General features: G+C 50.2%; 2 protein-coding genes across 4 annotated transcripts in view; one reads left to right on the top strand and one right to left on the bottom strand.

Moving 5' to 3' along the window:
* CTNNBIP1 (catenin beta interacting protein 1) overlaps positions 1-19,831 on the bottom strand; it is a 47,185-nt gene extending 27,354 nt beyond the window's left edge. For 2 of the 3 annotated variants that reach the window (XM_059875503.1, XM_024976462.2), the window contains exon 1: positions 19,674-19,831. The gene's annotated coding sequence lies outside the window, so the exon portion shown is untranslated. Of the gene's footprint in view, positions 1-582; positions 877-19,673 lie in introns of all 3 variants that reach the window. The other variant, XM_059875502.1, reaches the window with a different exon arrangement.
* NMNAT1 (nicotinamide nucleotide adenylyltransferase 1) overlaps positions 19,768-20,911 on the top strand; it is a 57,332-nt gene continuing 56,188 nt past the window's right edge. The window contains exon 1 of the mRNA XM_059875403.1: positions 19,768-19,829. The gene's annotated coding sequence lies outside the window, so the exon portion shown is untranslated. The remainder of the gene's footprint in view (positions 19,830-20,911) is intronic.

Here is a 20,911-nt window from a genome sequence, read left to right as displayed (position 1 = left end):
AGGGGAGTCAGGTAAGTCTGAGACCCCTGTGGCCGAGGTGCAGAGGGAAGACGGGATGGGGCTCGGGGGAGGGGGGGTGGAAATCCCTGATAGGCCAGGTGAGGGCTGGGCCTCAAGCTGTGGCATGAGGATGGGAGGACCCGGGACACTTTGGCAGGTGGAACTGTGGGCCAGTGGCAGCATCAGAGCCTGGGGCGGCTGCAAGACGGGATGTGGGGAGGCCTGACGTGCCAGCTTCCAGTCTGCTGTCGACGGTCCTGAGGACAGGCTGAGCAGCCAGGGCTGGGCTCCAGGGTTCACGGAGAAGCTCTGGAAGCACAGCAGACTCACCCTTCAGAGGAAGTTGGTACCACCGTGCACATCCCCAAGGTGTTCTGGAGACAGAGTCAGAATGTGGGAACTGACCAGATCTGGGAAACATCCAGGGCACTGCTGGGAGACACTGTACTGGATGGGGTAGGGGGTGGGCGGCACTCTGGGAAGAAGGAATGACATGAGTAACCGCAAAGAACTGACATCCTGGCCAGTCAAGTGGCCTTCATTCATTCATTCAAACAATCAACAAACATACTGAGCACTTACTGGGTCCTGGGATGTTGTGCTGTGCTGTGCTTAGTCACTCAGTCATGTCCGACTCTTTGTGATCCCATGGACTGTAGCCCACCAGGCTCCTCTGTCCGTGGGGATTCTCCAGGCAAGAATACTGGAGTGGGTTGCCCTGCCCTCCTCCAGGGAGTCTTCCCAACCCAGGGATTGAACTCAGGTCTCCCGCATTCTTTACTGTCTCAGGCCGATTCTTTACTGTCTCAGGCGGATTCTTTACTGTCTCAGCCACCATACAGCAGGGCAAACACAGTCACAAGTCCCCATGTACATCTAGGGACGGGGGAGAACAGACAAAACAAAATAGAAAGGAATCAATGTGTAAATAACCTAGTACAGAGGAAGAAGGTGGGTGCTATGGTAAGGAAACTGAGCTGGAGGAGGGGAACAGGAGTGTGGGGTAGTTGGGTGAGGGGGTAAGCTAAGGGAAGCTCAGGGAAGCTGGACCGAAGCTGGACTGGGGCTTTGGTCCAGGAGGGATGAGAGCCAGGGGAGGAGCGGGAGGGAACTGATCACAGGAAGGATAAATTGGGGGGATAGGGGAGATAAGACCTCCTTCCGTGCTCCACATGCTGCTCAGAATCCTTGGTTTCTCAACTCAGCACTGCCAACACCGGACTAGATAATTCTTCACTGTGGGCCTGACCTGCACGTGGCAGAGAATTTAGCAGCATCCTGTGCTCTGTCCACCCAAAGCACCTGCCCCTCGGCTGTGACAACCCAGAGTGTCTCCAGACTTTGCCCTGTGTTCCCAGGGGTAGCCAACGCCCCCCAGGTGAGAACACTGCTTGAAAGGAACAGCTGACGCACATTCTGACTCACTGTTGGCCGGGCATGTTCTAAACCCTTCATGTCAAACATCCCTATGAGGTTTTATTATACAAATAAGGATCCAAGTCTCTTCTCACCCAGCTAGTAGGCCTTAGTCTATTGTGGGGCAGGATTCGAACCCAGACCGTCCAAGCCCCGATCCCTCTGCTACACTGCTTTCCAGCACACAAGCAGGTGGACAGAGGTGTGCTTAGAGCCAGCGGAGGGAGGCAGGCCTGGGCCTCAGCCTCGGCTGTGAGTCCCAGTCAGGGCGGCATCTCTGGCCCCCCAGCGACATTAAAACTGGGGCACCAGAGAGAACTTCCGCGAGCTCCACTCTCAGTAATTAAACTGCAGCCTCTTGGACTCGAGGGCCTCGTGAGCAGCTGCCTTAATTAATCAATTCCACATCTCCGCCTCCTCAACCTGGAGCCAAGCTTGGCATCCTGGAACTGCACTCCACCGGCAGGCGCGAGACAGGTGTGAGGATGGCTCCTCGGGTCAAGGAGTTTGCAGGACACAGCAGCAGTCTTAGGAGATGAGCTCGGGATGAGGAATTAGTCCTGAGGTCACCAACCCCAATACCAACCTGCTCCCAAGCTCCTTCCTGCTGTGTCAGGCCAGGCAAGCTTGCAGAACAACAGTGATAATTACTGTGGTTGCTAGAGATTTCCTGGGGGCCGCGTGGTGTCAGGCCTGTTTAGCACACCGAGTCCTCAGGACAAGCCTGCACGGTAGGAATTATTCCCTTTTCATAGATGAGACAACCAAGGCTCAGAGAAGGCAAGGAACCCGCTCAGGGCCACGGAGTTAATACATGACAAGCCTGGAGAAAAGTTAATATGGAGTATTTATTAGATATTAGTATTGTTTCACCGTTATATGTGTTGAATGCGATGAATACATTGTAGTCACACTGTAAAATATCCTGGTTCTTAAGAGATACAGGCTGAAGTGTATAAGGGTGAAATGTCTCAATGCTTGCAACTTACTCTAGTTTCAGGGAAAAGGTGAGTGTATGAGTATGTGTATATGTGACTGTGTATGTGTGTACATGTGTGAATATATGTATGTATGTGTGTGTGTATGTGTATATGTGTGGGTGTGTATGTGTATATATATGTGTATTATATATGTAAATGTATGAGTGTGTATGTGTGTATGTGAGTGGGTATATTTGTGTAAATGTGCATGTATGGGCTTACCGCATAGCTTGGGTTTCCCTGATAGCCCAATAGGTAAAGAATCTGCCTGCAATGAGGGAGACCTGGGTTGGATCCCTGGGTTGGGAAGATCCCCTGGAGAAGGGAAAGGCTACCCACTCCAGTATTCTGGCCTGGAGAATTCCACGGACTGTGTAGTCCATGGAGTCGCAAAGAGTCAGACACGACTGAGTGACCTTCACTTCACTTCACTGTGTATGTATGAGAATGTATATATGTGTGTGTGTAAACGTGCATATATATGCATGTGTATATGTGTGGGATGTGTGTGAATGTGAACAAAGTGTGTGAGCAAAGGTTAACATTGGTGAATCCAAGTAAAGGGCATGGGGGTGTTCACTGCATTATTCAGAACTTTCTGCAGATTCGAAATCCAAATGAAAAGTCAGGAAACATTAGAAAGTCCCTGGGAAGTTGGTTCACAGCAGGAGAGGCTGCAGTCGCTCTGGAGGCCCCTCACGTCGGGGGAGCAGCTCTGAAACCCAGACCCTGATGGGGTCCTACTCCCCAGACAGGCTCAGGCATGCTGCACTGGAGATGCTGGGACTTCCGACACCTCGAACCTCGGCGCTCCCACCTGCCCTTTCCCCAACAACAGGGCACCTTCTGTTCCAGGTGGGAGCTGCTCTGATAACGGCCCTTCGGGGAAGCTTCTCGAAGCATCAGGATCAAATCATCATGATGGCATTAGTGCGGCTGCCCTGCCCAGCTGTCCAGACAGCACCAGCAAAGGCATCAACACTGAAAACCACACTGAAGCTGGGAAGGGGGCTTCAGGGGGCACCCTCCTTCTGTGGCCTGACTCCCCTCAGAGAGCCTGCAGGCCACTCTTGCACGTGGCACGTCACATACACCAGAGGACACCGGGACAGGCACGACCTTACTCGCTAGACAGGAAGGACTCCACCCACTGCCCTTGAACAGACCCCGGCCATCTACCACGCTCCCCACCCAGCACCGGCTCTCAGTAGGGGGCATCTGGCGCCGTCTGGAGAAAGGAGATTTTCCTCTGGAGAAAGGAGAAAGATCACAGTCGGGAGGACGCTCCTGGGTAGAACCACCTAGAATGCACAGGATGGCCGCCACGTCTACAGCACCAAGGGCGAGGAGCCTTGCCGGGCAGTCACCTCGGTTACCACTTGCCCCAGGCTCCTTCCATACCTCTGGCCTTCACATCTGCTGGTCCCTCAGCATAGGACATTCTTCCCTGTTCACTGCTCACTGTTGTATCGTTACCTCCTAAAGGTCTTTGTGCGTTTGCACACTGATCCGAATCTCTTCCACTCATGGCACAGCCCTGGTTGCACCCGGGTGTCTGTGCACCTGGTTCCACCTCCACTTTGGAAGCTCCATGAGGCCAGCCACAGGGTGGGGGGTCAGGCCTGCGTGGATCCCAGGCAGCCCTATTCTCACAGACATATTAAAACGGACCCACATCTCCCACTGAACAGAATTCTCATCTAACTCCTTAGAAGGGGATGATCCTTTTTTTTTTTCACGTCTCCAGTATTTTTGTGGACCCCCGAAAAGCCTGGAGACCATAGACTCTGTGATGTAGGATCTGGTGGATGAAACACTGCTGCTGGTCACACCTGGAGCTCCGTGTACGATGAAGGGAATGAACAGATTTCAGATTCACTTGGGAACTATGTGGGAAGGAAGCCCCCTACCCCAGAATACCCTCACCTCAGAGAGTCCAAGACATCAAGGAACTGAAGGAACCTATGTGCATAGATTATTTAATGTTGCTATGACTGGATTGGTAAAAGGTATCTGTTGAAAGCTTCTAGTTTAAAAAAAATGTTTCTCCTGAGAAGTTGGCCTGATTGGTAGAAAAGTGCCCAGCTCACACTGTCTCTTCAAGTCCTTTTTACTGCTAAGCAAGGCTACCTGGCAGGACTGCTCTGACAGCCTCTGCAGTTCAGCCAGCACAACGCAAACAGGAAGGGATCTCAGAGCTGGGGACACTTCCGCGGCTGCACTGGGACACTCCGATCCCGGGCAAAGTCCTCAGGCTCTGACTGAGGGACATGCAGGTGGTGGCTTTATCCCTGCACAGTAGGGGGACAAGGACAGGAGGAAAGAGAGGTGTCTTCTGACCTAATTTAAAAAGAGGTCCTTTCTTCCTTCCCAGGGAACAGCTGGAGCCCTGGAACCTGGCCAGGCCAGAGCCTGAGACCTTAAGTCAGGAACCAGTGCACCTACAGAATCCGGCTCCAGGTCTTCCTGATTCAGTCTGACCTTCGGCCTCTCACAGGTCCCCAGGGGGTGGGTAAGGCAGACGGCAGAGCCCTTGTCTATTTATGAATGGGTGCAAGGGCAGGAACCCTCAGTTCACAAGTGGGTGCACGCCCCCCTCCCACACTCCTGGGCAGGACCTCTCAGGCTGGATGACCTTTACTGCAGGCTGGGCACCTGGCAGTGTCAAAAGCCCACCCGTGCAGGCTGTGGCGGTGGAAGGACACTTCTCCCCTGTGGCCGACATCTGAGGTGCTCCTAGCATGCTAACAACCTGCTACCCACCCCCTAGGGAAAAGTAAATTTGCATTGCTGGTCAGTCTTCTTACTGATGGGGCTGAAGTCAACTTGGGGCTGGAAGGACCAGCTCCAAGCCTAATAATCCCAGGGCAGGAGCCTGGCCAGGTTTCACAGACCTTGGGTCACCTCCAGAGAAAGAAGCCAGAATGGAAATTTCAACCCACGAAGCTCCATCAACTCTGCTGCCCACAGCTATGCCAACTCTCACAGGGTCACCATTTAAAACATTAATTAAATTGGGAAACTGAACATTTTTGCTTTCTTGTTTGTTCTTCTTAAGAAGGGGGAAAACTGACACAGTGCAGTTTATCAGGACCTGTGTAAACTCCCTTCACTCAGCCACATGGATTCGTTCACACAATCTCCTGCTGAAAGCAACGAGCCTTGTTCTCAGGGGCAAGCCCAGGCAAGGTGGCCCAATTTTTCCAGTGCCTGCCAGCAGGCTAGCTGCTTCTGCCTTGGCCCCTACACTCCCATCATCCCTTCCCTCCACTGAAGTCTCAGATAATTGGTTCAAATAAATAGGCTTCCCAGGCCAGGCTCACTGCATCCCCTCAGAAGGGGGCCAGGAAGGCCTCCAGCTTCCTGTTGTGAGAATTAGGTCATTAAACCAATTGGGCTGTTTGCAGGGCGAGGGCTCAGTCCCCCTGTCACAGTCTCCAGAGTCAGCCCCCTCCTCACTGTCCAGCTTTGGAAATGGGGGTCCTCGGGACCCAGCTGAGAGGCCCCAGGCCCGGCCTCCTGGGTGAAACTTCTTACAGACTCTTAGAATAGGAAGTTTTAGGATTACTGCCTCTTCTTTCCTATAGGCTTTCAGCATACAGGTATGTGCTAATTTGCATTAAAATAAAGCTATGTTTGTCTACCTGGAAAACATATCCACACTACCGCAATACGTTGCAAGCCTTCATCACACCCTCGTGTCACAGAAGTGCACTGTTTGTTTGGATAACTGCTTCTGCTCCATTTCACAGTCCGTGACCTTCCCTCTCCTTTCCCTCCAGCCACTTCAGAACAAAAATAATCTGAGCAAAGAGGAAACCTCCCCCTAAGGGGCTGCTGAAGACTCAGTTTCCTTCCTCCCTAAATATTTAACAAGCTGGTGATCAAAATAAAATATATTTTAAACAGATGCAACTTCCAGAATCTACATGCGTTTATTCCATTAAGTCACTGGGGAAGTAGCATGAAGATGAGGACTTCTGATGTGTAGCAAGACTTGTCCAGTCTGGAGGCAGGGAGGCTGGAGAGGAGAGGGAGACAACTGGGGAAAACACAGCACCCCAAACAGCAGGAATCCACCCACAGTCACCTGCTCAGGACCAAGGGCACTGCAGAAAAGCTCAGAAGAGTGGACAGAAGTGGGAGGGAGGCTTTAGGTGTCTGTGTGAAAGCTAAGAACTATCCCTATTCCCAGTGGGGTGGACACAAACACCGAGACCAGCGGAGGGGAGGAAATCTTTTCCCTTCTTCCCTCCTAGAGTTTTTGGCTGGCCTAAAATTAAATTGACATAAGACATTAAAGGGGCTTCCCTGATGGCTCAGCAGCAAAGAATCTGAAAAAAAAAAAAAAAAAGAATCTGCTGCAATGCAGGAGATGGAGGAGATGTGAGTTCGATCCCTGGGTCAGGAAGATGCCCTGGAGAAGGGCATGGCAACCCACTTCAGTATTCTTGCCTGGAAAATTCATGGACAAAGGGGCCATGGACAAAGTCCATGGGGTTGCAAAGAGTGGGACATGACAGAGCACACACAGGAAGGAAGGCAAGACATTGAGGGAAAAAAATTTAATTTCTTACGTACGAGGGCCTCAATGATATAAGGCTTGAAGAAGTGACCAGAGCAGGCACCTTTTGTATCTTTTAGACAAAGGAACAATAAGTTTGTGAAGAATTGACAAGATCAAGAGGTTTGGGCTTGGAGCAGTAAACGAGTGAGAAAATTAACAACAGCCTTCTCAGCCTGGAACTCCCTGTCTCTGGTGATGAGGACGCCTTCCATCCCCTGTACGGGGAAGGTACGTTTCACGTGAGAGATTTATTTCCTGCTTTCAGGGGAATAAAGAAGGGTCAGAGTGTCTTTCTTGCACCGGCTATTTCTCAAGCAACTTTAACTCCAAATAATCAATACGCCAAAGTGGTATATGTAGGGCTGGCTTATTCTGCTCCCCGGCACGCCCAGACAATCCAGTTCAGAAGCCAAGTCCCCATCTGCCATTTGTAAAGACATCCTTCATTTCCCAAAGCCATGAAACCATTAGTCACCAAGTCGAGGAGAAGGGGAAGAAGCTCCTAGCAAAACTAGCCTGTGAGTGTTTCCCCAGGCAAAAAGACTCCTGGTTTTACAGGCCAGCTACTCACCCAAGACTGTCAAATTTCATGAAACAAAACCCGGGAGCCTTTCACAAGCCCATGCCCACAGAACACAAGCAGAATCTGACCTCTTACAAAAACTCTCAACTGAGAGGAAAAAGCTTCTCTGGAGGTTAGGGGGAGAGAGAGGTTCATTATACTACAAGTTAGTTTGATGGTATTTCTGATGATTAAGACTTCAAGTCTCAGAAAACTAAAGTTCCTCACAGGTTTACTTGGAGCATATGACATAATGTTAAAAACAGAACAAAAACTACAGGCAGTAATGCACACTTGTTCTGCTTCTAGAAAAGTTATGCGAGTCTGCCAGAAAGATAGTCATAAGATTTCCAAGTTCAAAAATGAATAACTCACCCCCAAAAAGAAGTTCCTACGAGAAATGAAATCAAGGACTGTGCATGCCATAAAAGAGGGGGAAAGGGACTTCCCTGGTGGTCCAGTGGCTAAGACTCCACACTCCCAGTGCAGGGGGCCTGGGTTTGATCCCTGGTCAGGGAACTAGATCCCACATGCTGCAACTAAGAGTTCACATGCCGCAGCTAAAGACCCCACATGCCACAAGGAAGACCCAAGCCCCCAAGTGCTACCACTGAGACCTGGTGTGGCCAAATAAATTAAATAAATAAAGTTAAACAATAAAGCAAGCAAGTTGCAGATATCAGATACCCTGCTAGACATCTCACCACTCGCCTCCTAGGGTCATGCTCTGACACTGTTCCAATACCATTTCCCCCACCCAAGCAATTTACTACTGACCCAGTGCTGTTCTCTGATGTATGGCCCACATCCACCTCTCCCAACCACACCCCTCACTTTGGCCTGGACCGGTTTTTAATCTAGAATCCAATCGAAGATCTCACCTTCCCTTGGTTCCCACGCTCATTCCTCTCCCTTAGCCTAGAATGTTCACCAGCTTTTCTTTGTCTATCATGATGTTAACAATTTTAAAAAATCAAGGACCACTGTCTCTTTGTCCAGTTTTCCTTAGAACTGGAGTAAGGGTAGACATTTTGGTGAGAAACAACAGTGGCTGATGTTGCCCATGTCCCACTGGAGGCACACAATGCCAGCCTGCCCTGTGTCTGGTGATGCCAGATTTGTGGATCACTCTGTTACAGAGCAAAGTTTTAAATGTACAAGAGAGACTAAGTAGACTAAAAGAAAACAGTAGAAGGAAACAACACAAAATGAAACCTAGAAGTTATAAGATTAAAGACTTTAAAATCTGATTACATAAAAATAAAAACTCTCTGCATAGAAAAAACAATATAATCAAAAGGACAATGACAGACTGTAGAAATACATGTGACGTGTGTCACAGCCATAGGACAAACTGCTGTAGTATATAAAGAATGCCTACAGATCAGTAAGAAAAAGACTGCCAACACAAGAAATAATGGGTAAACAACATAATAGATTGCTCTTAAAGATCTGAAATGGTACTCCATTTCCTCATCAAGAAATTAGATTTAAATTATAATGATCTGCCACTTCCTTCCTATCAGATTAGCAATAAGGCATGGGAAAAAGAGCTATTTCTGCATAATTTTGGTAAGCACATAAAATGTTACCATGGAGGCCAACTTGGCAATACTAAAAATTTAAACAGATGTCCCCTTTGCTCTGGGGCTTCCAGGTGGCTCAGTGGTAAGAATCTGCCTGCCAATGCAGGAGACATGGGTTCCATCCCTGAGTTGGGAAGATCCCCTGGAGAAAGGAATGGCTACCCACTCCAGCATTCTGCATGGACAATCCCATGGACAGAGGAGCCTGGTGGTCTACAGTCCATGGGGTCCCAAAAGAGTCAGACATGACTGAGCAACTAAACAACTACACAACCCTTTGCTCTAACAGACTGTAGGAATTTACCCTATAGATACACTTAAACAAAAGCACAAAGATACATGTAGAAGAGTATTTCTTTTTAATAGCAATAAAAGATAGGGAGTTTTGTGGTGCTCTAGGGGTTAAGATTATGCAGGCTCACTGCTGTAGCCCATTGTACCTGCGACTGAGATCCTATAAGCCATATTCAGCCAAAATGAATAAATAATGACAGAAAATGTAAATACTCAGCATCAGGGGACATTGAAAAAAATTCAAGTATAAGCAATCAAAAGAATGACAGGGAACCATTAAAATAAGTGAGATAGTTATAAATGACCTCAAACAGGAACTTAATCTCTCTGTGCCTCAGTTTACTCACCTGCAAACTGTGGACAATAACAGTATTTAGTTCATAAAGTTGTTGTGAAAAATAAATGTGTCAACGTAAGTAAAGCACTTTTAACAATACCCAGCACACAGGAAGTGAAGAGGTATTAGCCAGACAACAGCAATGGTGATGACAGTGGAATGGAATGTTGGGTTCCAATATTTAGTGTGAAATGAAAAAGATAAGGTTAGTATTACAGTGTGGGGGAAAAAACAGTGCAAATCAGGCGTGTGTGCGGCCAGTGTGTACCTTATGCACTTGTACATGTAGGAGTCTCTTGTTAAGATGAACAAGACAGCCACTAACAGACATCTTTTTCAAGGTATCTCTATCACCAATTAGCCTTTTGAGTTCTGTACTATGTATATATTACCTTCTCAAAAAAAAAAAAAAAGGTGTTCTTTTTAAGGAAGTGAAACGGGGTCAGAAGAGGAGAATAAATGAAAGATCTCCCTCCAGGCGGCCCAGTGCCATGGCTGATGTTGAGCATTTAAGCTCTGCCACCACCACTGCTCACAGGCTGTGAGACCCCTTTCTCTTCCTTGGAGACAGGAAGCCAGGGTGGACAGCCAGCACTCAGAGCAGAGGTTAAATGATGGGCATGTACCATTTCTCAGGTGGCAGCGGGCAGCTTCCCCCAGGGAGGGATGAAGGACTCTGCTCCACCATGTCCCACTGTAATCTTCAGGGAAGTAGAGCCGGGGCCCTGGAGAAACCCCACCACCACCTCAAGCCAGCTTACTAGCCTGTAGGTCCCACTCTGTTCCCCCTACAAATTACCAGCACCCCATCTTCCGGCCACTTCAGCGACTGGCCATAGAGCACATGCTGAGGAACGGTGTTCCCACAGGTCTGAAATTATAGCCTAGTGGGCCTGAGCATGGCGATTTCTCTATCACCTTCTGTTCCTTCCTTAGTAAGACTGGATCAGGGGCTCAGAACTATCACCTTGTCTTTAAAATCTCTGGATCATGTTGACAGCACCTATGGTTCTGTGTATTTAAATCACATTCCTCCATTCCCCACTCCCTCCTGCATGAGAAACACAAAATTTTAAATGGAAAATCATTCAGATGTCCTCTCCCTGGAGAGAATGGAAGAAACCTAGAGGGTCCAAAACCCGTTTTAGTTCACATTCCTGTGCAGAACACCATTCTGCAAGGACAAGGGTCAGGATGGATCTGTCAGAAGCCAGGGCTGCCTGGGGCGGGGGGCTGGGAGGCCTTGGTCTGGGCAGGGAGGTCAAGAATAACCCATCTCCTTGGAAACTGAGCCCCTAGTTCGCCGGGTGGTTTAGCAGGAAGAACAAGGGTGGGGCCCACACTGTGAAAGGTTGTCTGAATCCAAAAGGGACCCGACCCCTGAAGGAAGCACCCCCCCACCCCCGCCACGGCCCCCCACCAACTTGCAGAAGCCAGAACTGAAGAACGCAAAGGTGGTAACTTCATTGTTTGGGAGTTGTTATTCAGTTCAGGGACACGAACCACAGGATTCCAGCAGCAGGAAACATGTGGGCTGGATACTCAGGAGATGCTCAGGCCTGAAAAAGCCTTAATTGGAACTGGTTTCCCAAAGCCTCCCACCCAGCTCTCCATGTGGGAGGGGAGATGGAAGTGGGTCACATTCTCCCAGCTGAACTGGCGTCCCCGTGGGCTCCGACCACACGTGAACAAGTCTGGGGTCACAGAGTGGCCTGGTCTCCTCGCCAGGCCGGCCATTTCCTCCTGCTCAGATGCTGGATGGCTCTGAGGCCCTCTGGACCAAAGGGGCATCTGGTTGGCACCAGAAGGGCAGTGACACTGAGGGGGATGGGGGAACGAACATCGCTCAGGAGCGTGGCCCCATCCTGGGACCTTCCTCGCTCTCTAAATGTGGGCAGGTGCCTCTGCCAGCCTTGAGTCCTCTCTACTCCAGCTCCTGCCCAAGGGTGAGTGGATGAACACTGGGTGCTTTTCTAGGACCTGTTGGGCCTCCCTTGACTGGCTGGGCTCTTTGGAGGGAACGCGAGGCCTGGAGCTGGGCAGACTTGGGGAAGAATGACCCTCCTCTACCCTACTCTACATATACTGACCCCCAGTGGGGCTCACAGACACAGGTGTCCCTGGCTTCATGCCCAGCGCGCTGATGCAGCCAGCCCCACAGCCCGCCTGCCGCCATAAGCCTGCATTCCAAAGTTGGTAGAGGGAGGCCTGGAAGGCAGGGAGAGATTCTGGACAGCCAAGGTCTGATGGACTTTTCACAATAATAGGCACTGAGGACTTCCCTGGTTGGCCAGTGGTTGAGACTCTGCCTTGCAATGTAGGGGAAGCGGGTTCAACCCCTCGTTGGGGAACTAAGATCCCATATGCCTTGGAGCAACTAAGCCCGCACGCAACAGTGAAGACCCAGTGCAGCAAAAAAAAAAAAATAAAAAAATAAAAGAAAAGAAAGGCACCAGATTGATGGTATCACTCCAAAACAAAAACTCTGGAAAGAGCTCATCACCATGATCACTCCTCCTGACTTGAACCCAAGTGACAAAGGGTTAAGGCTTTAAGAGGAAACTTAGTTCTTACTAACCATGACTGCCAAGGTGCTAATTGTTTCTGCAGATGCCCACACGAGTGCAGCTTTTGTCAAGTGCAACACACAAGGGCTCTAATCTCCTAACTCTTCCCATGCTCTTCTGGGAAGCCAAGCACAACCTCCACCTTAACATCCACCCAGGGCAGGTGCCCTTGGGGCCGATGGGGATATCTGCAAATTATGTCCTGACTGTGCCCCACCACTGCCCCTGAGAGTTCAAGACACTCTCACCAACATGTTCTTGCTTTATTCACACAGCTGCAACTAGATAATAAACCTCTTGGCCCTAGACTAGAAGCTCTGTATGATAAGAACTATTTTTACCCTGTTCTCCACAGTACTCCCAGTGCCTGCCATGGGGCCCGGATAGTAATAAAAGTTTAGTAAATATTTATTAATTGAAAAAGGAGCCATTAGAAGGAAGGAGGAAAAGAAGGACCAGTGGAAGACAGTCATCACGTCTTGCTATCTCGGTGCTCTTGGTTGACATTACAAAGACATCACAGCAGGGATCAGAAATCAAACCCTATAAACCCCTTCTCTGCTCCACCATCAGCAGTCTTCCATCCTGTTACGAGTCACAGTTTACATACCTGCTTACAGAAGCATCTACAGTACAACATGGACATGAGAAATGGAGAAACACAGACTTCCCTGGTGGCCCAGTGGTTAAGAATCTGCCTACAGAAGACACAGGTCTGATCCCTGGCCTGGGAATATCCCACTTGCCTTAGAGCAACAAAGCCCATGTACCACAGCTACTGAGCCCGCGCTCTGGAGCCTATGAGCCACAACTACCGAGCCTGCTCATCCTAGAGCCGTATGTCCTGTTGTTGCTGTCCTGAGCTCAGCAACAAGAGAAACTACAGCAATGAAAAGCTCGTGTGCCACAGCGAAGAACAGCCCCCGGCTGCCACAACTAGAGAAAGCCCGAGCAGCAGCACAGCCAAAAATAAATAAGTAAATAATTTTTTTTAAATAAGAGTAAGAAATGGAGAAACATTCATGACCTTCAGCCCTTAAGAAACTTCAGAAGGAGGAAAACGATGTTCGGTCCAGCGACATCCACCATGGAAGGACACCTTTCCCTCCAGGGACTGTTGTCTTCCTCCTGAAAAGGCTTTGTGGAGGATCAGGGCATAATCAGTCTTTAACAATCTAGTATAACAGCAGTCAGGGCTCCATGCCCTTTCATAAAAGAAGTTCAAAAGCACTTTGGCTCAAACATCATAATGGCCCTGGGAGCTATGAAGGCACAAGTATCATTATCTACATTTACCACGGAGGAAAGTAAGGCAAACGGAGGTTAATTAGCTTGCCTAAGGTCAGATGAAATGGGGGGAAAAGGCGTAGGATTCAAACTCTGCAGCAGCCTCCAGTGTGCTAACTCTGGCCTCCCCACAATGTCACCCACGCTGGGCTTAAGGAGATGTTTTTTCTTCTCTGTTGTTTCTGCTGAAACGCAGCATCTGATAGGAGGCCCAGAGCTCACACATGAGAGTGCCAACAATTGGGCTTGAGTCTTGACTCTTGTTTTCTGACCACAACTATTGAGCCCGCGCTCTGGAGCCTATGAGCCGCAACTACCGAGCCTGCTCATCCTAGAGCCGTATGTCCTGTTGTTGCTGTCCTGAGCTCAGCAACAAGAGAAACCACCACAATGAAAAGTGTGACCTTAGACAACTTACCTAACCTTTCCAGGCCTCAGCTTCTGAATGTGTAAAACAGTAATAATGCTACTTATCTCAGAAATTAACAGTGAGGACTAAATGAGAAAACATATATAAAATGTCATTATCATTCATTTTCTCATTTTCTAAATGAGTACATATCACTCTCATAATAATAATAAAAAAAAAACCAGTTATATGAGAAAAAGGTGGCACCCACTCCAAGTTTAGTTTCTACAAGGCCACAGATGACATGTGACTGACAAGCAAGTCTCAGTCTGACAATGAAATATACCAGGTCCCTGAGAGGGACTTGCAACACAGAAGTCCTATTTGATTCCTTCTGACTCATGTTGGCCTCTCAAGGTTAGCAGAGCAGATGGTATCTTGGACACTGACAAACAAGTGGATGCCTGAGTAAGGATCTGAAAGGCTGGCCAACTTCCCCCAGTCTCCAGAGGCCAACTCTGGATTCCTGGTGAGCTGAACTCCTGGCTTTAAAACACCATTTGAGTGCTCTGCTGAGCTTCTCAACTCTGCTCAGCCCAGGCTAAAGGCAGCTTTCTAGGTACCACTATACTCCTGGATCAAGTGATGTACAGGACTGTAGATCAAATAACCAAATAGGAGGCGTTCAGAGGTGACAGTGTGGCCTGGTGGTACTCAGCAAGAGACTGGAAGAGAAGTGGGGGATGGTGTGGGAGAGGAAAGCTGCCCAGTCAATCTTGATACACTTCCAACAGAGACACTGTGACATGGAATTTCCTGGTGGTTCAGTGGTTAGGACTGCATTCTCACTGCTGAGGGCCTGGGCTCAATCCCTGGTCAGGGAACTAAGATCCCACAAGCTGAGTGGCACAGCCACAAAAAAAAAAAAAAAGACTGACCAATAGATGTGTGTGGGTCCCTGATGCACATAAGAGCAGCAGGAGAGCTCCAAGGTTACACAGAGTCACGACCACCGTAAGAATCTTTCCCTGATGCAGAGAGAAGTAGAAAACACAGGACTTGCCAGCGTACAGGACAAGATGCTAAGAGCTGGTGATGCTCATTCACTCAACTCAAGAAATGCTTACCCATTACCTACACACTCAGAAGGAAAAGACGGCTTGAGCGAATCTGCAGGACACACAGACATGCACACCTGGACCTTTGTTAACCTAGCTGATGGCTCCCACACCTCCCAGCTATCTAGGCCAGAGACGTGAGAAACTTGATGGGAATAGACGCAACGCTGCTGCTTCCGAAAGCCTTCCAAAAGCAGGGCAAGGAGAGCATGCTCACTGCTCTTCGTAGTGTCTGGCTGTCTCTCCTGGGATGGACCCCCAGGAAAAGTTCCCATGCAGTGACTTCCCCCTATTCAGAATCAAAGAGGAAAATCCAAATTCCTCACCGTGACCACAGATCTAACTTCTGCCAGCTCCTCACTCAGCCCACTCCAGCTTCCTTGGGCTTGTTGCTTCTGTTGCACCTCTGCCCATCAGCTGGGTCTCCACTCAAAATTACTTCCCTAGGGGACTTGCCTGATGATCCAGTGGCTAAGACTCTGTGCTTCCAACGCAGGGCGGCTGAGGCCACGACTAAGAGTTTGCATGCCACAACCAAAGATCCTGCATGCTGCGACCAAGATGCGGTGCAACCAAATAAATAAAAATACATTAAAAAAAAACACCAAAGTTACCTCCTCAGAGCTCACTACAGTTATGACCCAGGCATTCTCCATCTCACTGCTCTCTTTTATTCTCCCTGCATCTCTTTTCACCATCCTGTTTTATTCACATGTGTACTTGCTTACCATCTGTCTCTCCCACTAGAACATGAATTTCATGCATCTTGGTGATCTTGTTCTTGGCTCAGTTCCCAGCATCTACAACAGTGCCTGGCACATAGTAGGTGCTCGATAAGCCATTCAATTTAAGAAATGTTTATGGAGTGCCTACAAACTTTAACAGTAGACCAAAAAAAGACAAAAATCTCTGCCCTAAAAGAGCTTAAATTCTGATGGGAGATAAGAAGTAGATAAATAAATAATGGTGAAATAACAGCTACTGCTTCAACCAAGCCCTTACCAAGGGGCTCAGTGTAGTTCTAAGACTCTAATAGGTATTACTTAATTTAATCCTCCCAACAACTCCATGAAGGAAGTATTAATAGTTTATCAATGGGGAAACTGAGGCATAGAGCAGTTAAGTTACTTGCTGAAGGTCATGAAGCTCATGATGGCAGAACCAAGATCCAAACCCAGATCAGTCCTGTGTCTGGACTAGTCCTGTGTTTAGACCTCGGGCTCTGATTAAGAGCTCTGCTTCATATTTGCTGGGTGTCGAATAACTAGTTGCTCAGCACCCTTAGCAGCTGTTCCCTGTAGGCAGGGCGGGAGTGAGAGCCGACCCATCAAGGAAGGGCTGCCCTGCTCTGTGAGCATGGTGACATGGAGACTGCTGGGCTGACCCCCGTGTTAGACTCTGGATGAAGAGGAAACTGATGAAAGGACATGGACAGGGCTTCCCCGGTGACTCAGTGGTAAAGAATCCACCTGACGATGCAGGAGACACAGGTTCAATCCCTGATCCAGGAAGATTCCCACCTGCTGCAGAGCAACAAAGCCCATGTGCCCCTATTATTGAGGCTGTGCTCTAGACCTGTACTCTGCAACATGAAAAGCCACCAGAATAGAAGCCCAAGCACCACAGCTAGACAGTAGCCCCACTCACTGCAACTAGAGAAAAAGCCAGAGCAGCAAAGAAGACTTAGCACAGCCATAAGTAAATAAACACATTTTTCTTTTTAAATTAAAATAAAACAAAACAAACACAGATAAGGTCAGCATTCCTGGGCTCTGGTTTCAGGTGCTGTGAAACACCCAGGCAGGTCCACCAGTACTTGATGAGTGTACTTTGCGGGCGGGATCTAGACACTGTGAGAGATGGAAAGCTGAGTCCAATAGAGACCCTGGCCTTAGAAAGCCTAGGGTCATGCACCTGCACATGAAGCTGAAAGAGAGGTAGAAAGTGACAGGTGCCATTAGCGAATGTATAGACTGGTATGGGATTGCAAAAGAGTTACTCAGGGGACTAGGTCCAGAGGCTAAAACTCCACGCTCCCAATGCAGGGGGCCCAGGTTCAATCCCTGGTCAGGGAACTAGTTCCCACATGGTGCAACTAAGAGTTCTCATGCCTCAACTAAGAATCTGCATGCTGCAACTGAAGATCCCATGTGCAGCAAAGAAGATCCAAGATCCCAGCTGCCACAACGAAGACCTGGCACAGCTAAACAAATAATTTTAAACAATAAATATTAAAAACAACAACAACAAACTCAATCTCTGGGGGCTAGGGGTGCCCAACCGTAAGAGGGGCCTGGCCTACATAACCCCCACGGTCCTCTAGCTCAGATTTGGAGCAACACAGATTTGGAGCGACACAGAGATCCAAGTTTTATTCCGGTTAACGGTTTAAGTTCATGGCCACTGAGTAGTTCTCCCACCCACCGCGAGATCAGTCCCAACCTCTTTGGGTACAGGAGTGGGAGGGCAATCATGCTCTCGTTTAAATAATGCAGCCGGATGTGGGAATGAACTCCAGTGTGTGCTGCCCTCCTCCTCCTTGAAATGGTTTTTAAGCCCACAAACCCTCTTCCCTTCAGGAGGGGGTGATCCATCTGTGAGCATCTTGTCAGAACGTGGAGACCTAGTCACCCTGTTCCCATCAGGAACTCTAGAGTCTAGCATAGTGTCTGGCTCACAACAGGTGTTAAGTACAGTTTGCTGAGCTAAACCGGAGCATAGCCAGGTCTAGAAATTCTCTGCCAGACGTCTAAGTCTCAGTCGGTGTTCCCTGAAGTTTCGCTCTCAGTCTCTCCCAGGGGGATCAGACTGGTTTCATCTCTTTACTTCTGCTACCACTACCCTGGTTCAAGCCACCATCATCTTTTGCCCAGCAGTTGCAATGGTCAGTCTCCCAACTAGCATCCTTGCCTCTACCTGCCAGGTTAGTCCCTGCTAACCTGACAGCAGGGACTGCTCAGACACATTTGACACACCAGAGAGGCAGACATGTGGGGTCTAAAAGAGGCTGGGTATCCAGACTTAGGTGTCTTGGTTACCAGGTGCAAGAAAAAGGAAGGTGGTTGGGGTGGGGATGATGGCAATCATCCCTGCTCCTTACAATCCAACCTCCATATGGAGGCCAGCATGATCTTTCAAAACTTAGATTTTATCACCTCTCTGCTTAATCCTCCAATGATTTCTAACTGCACTTGGGGGGGAAAAAAACCAAACTGGATCTTCCCACCTTCACAGCACTTACCACTACTAAACTTACTTTGCCCACTTATTTATTTACCCCTTTCTCTGGAGAATGTCAGCTACAGGAGGGCAGGGGCTATGTTTCCAGAATCCAGTGAGTGGAAAGCCACATAGGAAGCGCTCATAACTGAATGGATGAATCTCCATCCCAGGGAGGAGACTTGTATATATGAGGGCCACTCACTCCACCAGGAAACCATGAATGACACATTGGCACCTTTATTTATAATTCAAAATCCTGCTTTAAACCAGGGGGAACTTGGTCTCTCTGGACACTTTAATGGCCCAAGAGATCAGTATCACTTAGAGTCTAAAGCCAGGAACCAGAGCCCAGTAGTTGCAGCAGGGAGCTAAGAGTCAGAACTTAATGACTAACTTTGACTTGGCTCCAGGTCCCTTAGCCACACCCCCATGCCTCAATTTACCCAGAAGTCGGCCAGGCACACTTTCCTAAGTTGTGTGAGTGACAGGAGACAAAGTAATTAACAGTATTAGCATACTTGATCCTCGGACAGGAGGTGACGCAAGCCTCACATCGCGTTATTTGTAAAAGTCTTGATTTGCAGCCAACACAGGCCTCCTGGGCCTTCCCAGGGGCTAACCTGACAACAGGGACTGTTCAGACACGTTCCACACACCAGAGAGCCAGACATGTGGGGCCTAAAAGAGGCTGGGTATCCAGACCTAGGTGTCTTGGTTACCAGGTGCACAGGAAGGTGACTGGGGTGGGGATGATGAGAAGGCAAGAAGTGCAGTTTGGGGCTCCCAGTGGTCAATCTTGCAGGTTCACAGATACATGCCAGCCATACAGGCGAGACATGTGCCTACAACGTGCACCTTCCAGGAACACTCACGGGGGACACGACAGTTCAGTCAGACTAGAGAGAGGAAGAGCGACCCAGGGGCAAGACCTTGGCAGCATTGAGTTTGGGGAAATACGGGGGGCTCTTTACAGAGGGTCAGTCAGGATGCTAGAGCGGGGTGCAGGTGAGGAAAGAGACAAGAAGGCGCGGGACCTGAGGCTGATAGGCGGGGACAACCACGCCGACGCGGTGGGCTGAGCAAGAGTGGATGGCTCGGACACCTGTGGAGGCGACCCCCGGGGGAGGACAGGTTGAGGACGGCTGGATGGTGGTCTGCCGCGGGATCGGGGGCGGGGGCGGCGAGCGGCAGGAGGCAGCGGCGGCCAGGCGGGGCAGGAAACCCGGCCCAGACCAGGGCTCCGCGCCGGTGGTCCGGCCGGTGGGTCCCAGTCGGGTCGGGGGCGCAGTCCGCGGCCCCTCCCCGGGAGACAAAGGGCTGGCTGCTCCCCGAGCCCCGGAGCGGCGCGGGCCCGGGCGCTGCGGGTGCGGGCCGGCCTCGGCGCTTACCTGGGCCGCCCGACCCGGCCAGGCGGGCGGGGGCTGCGGGTCCGAGAGCGGCGCGCGGCGGCCTGTTCCGGGACGCGCACAGCCCGAGCAGCCGCAACGGCAGCAGCGGCAGCGGCAGCAGCGGGAGCGGCCGCCTCAGCCTCCGCCTCCCTCTCCGTGAGTCACCGCGGCGGGGAGGGAAGGAGGCGCCAGGCCGCCAGGGGAGGGACCGGCGGAGAGGGCGGCATCTGGCTCCGCGCGGGCCACGGAGGCGCGGTCACGGCAACGCCCGGGGGTGGAGGGCGGCAGAGGGCCGGCGTAGGGAGGCGGTCTGAAGATGTAATGGGCACGGCCTGGAATTCTCAGTGGCTCTCATTGGTTAAGTGGGCCAGGGGGGCGGAGCTCTCAGCTGAGAGGTGGGTACTGCGGAGCGCTCAGGCACGCTCACTGGGCCCTTTGGGGGTGGGCGGGGCAAGTGGCCCCGGGGCGGAGCCACGAGATGGGCGGGTGGAACCCGGTTGCGGGTAGGGCCTAGAGGCTCTCAGAGCAAAGGGGTGGAGCTGGTCGGGGGTTGGCAAAGGAGGAGGGGCGGGGGCTTCGAGGGGGAGGCAGCCTAAGGGCGGAGCCCGGGCTAAGGATGGAGCCGGCGTTGCGGTAAAGCAGCTCTGCTTGTCCCTAGCTGCTCCAGAAGCACAGTGATCCCGTAAAAATAATGGCCTCTCCCACACATGCGTCTGGGTTTAAAAATGGGAGCGGCCACACGAGGCGGAATCCTTAGCAAGACCCGTTTACTCAGGACCCCTGAAAAATCTGAAATGGACAAGGTCGCAAAACATTTAGAGGCGTGGTCTTCCTGGGTCTTGGAACTGGATATATTGCTACCTTTGAAGCAGTTGGGCCCACTCTTGAACTGGGGGCCTGTCTAACCTGGATCCACCGAACCCGGAGAGCCTAGGGATGGGCCTCTGTGGGTCCGTTAAACTTAGAATATCGTCTGTATTGATAGTGAATGCATTGGAGGGGGCGAGTAGAGAAGGTTGCCCTTGGTTAAAATGTTGCTATAGAAAGTCTGACTCGATCTGCTCTGGAGAAAGTATAAACAGCCTCCTTTAGGCAAAATGCGAATTGCTCTGAACACCCAGCTTCCCTTTTAAAGGGACGCGTGTCTTCAAGCGTGCTCTCACTTTCAACATTTAACTTAACAATTGCGTCGTGTGACACTAACCACAGTTTTAGAGGCCTTACTGTGCCGCTTTCCC

The sequence above is a fragment of the Bos taurus genome, chromosome 16, assembly GCF_002263795.3.
Source record: "Bos taurus isolate L1 Dominette 01449 registration number 42190680 breed Hereford chromosome 16, ARS-UCD2.0, whole genome shotgun sequence".
Taxonomy (NCBI): domain Eukaryota; kingdom Metazoa; phylum Chordata; class Mammalia; order Artiodactyla; family Bovidae; genus Bos; species Bos taurus.
The sequence above is the reverse complement of the archived record's forward strand: the minus strand, read 5'-3'. Positions and strand labels throughout refer to the sequence as shown.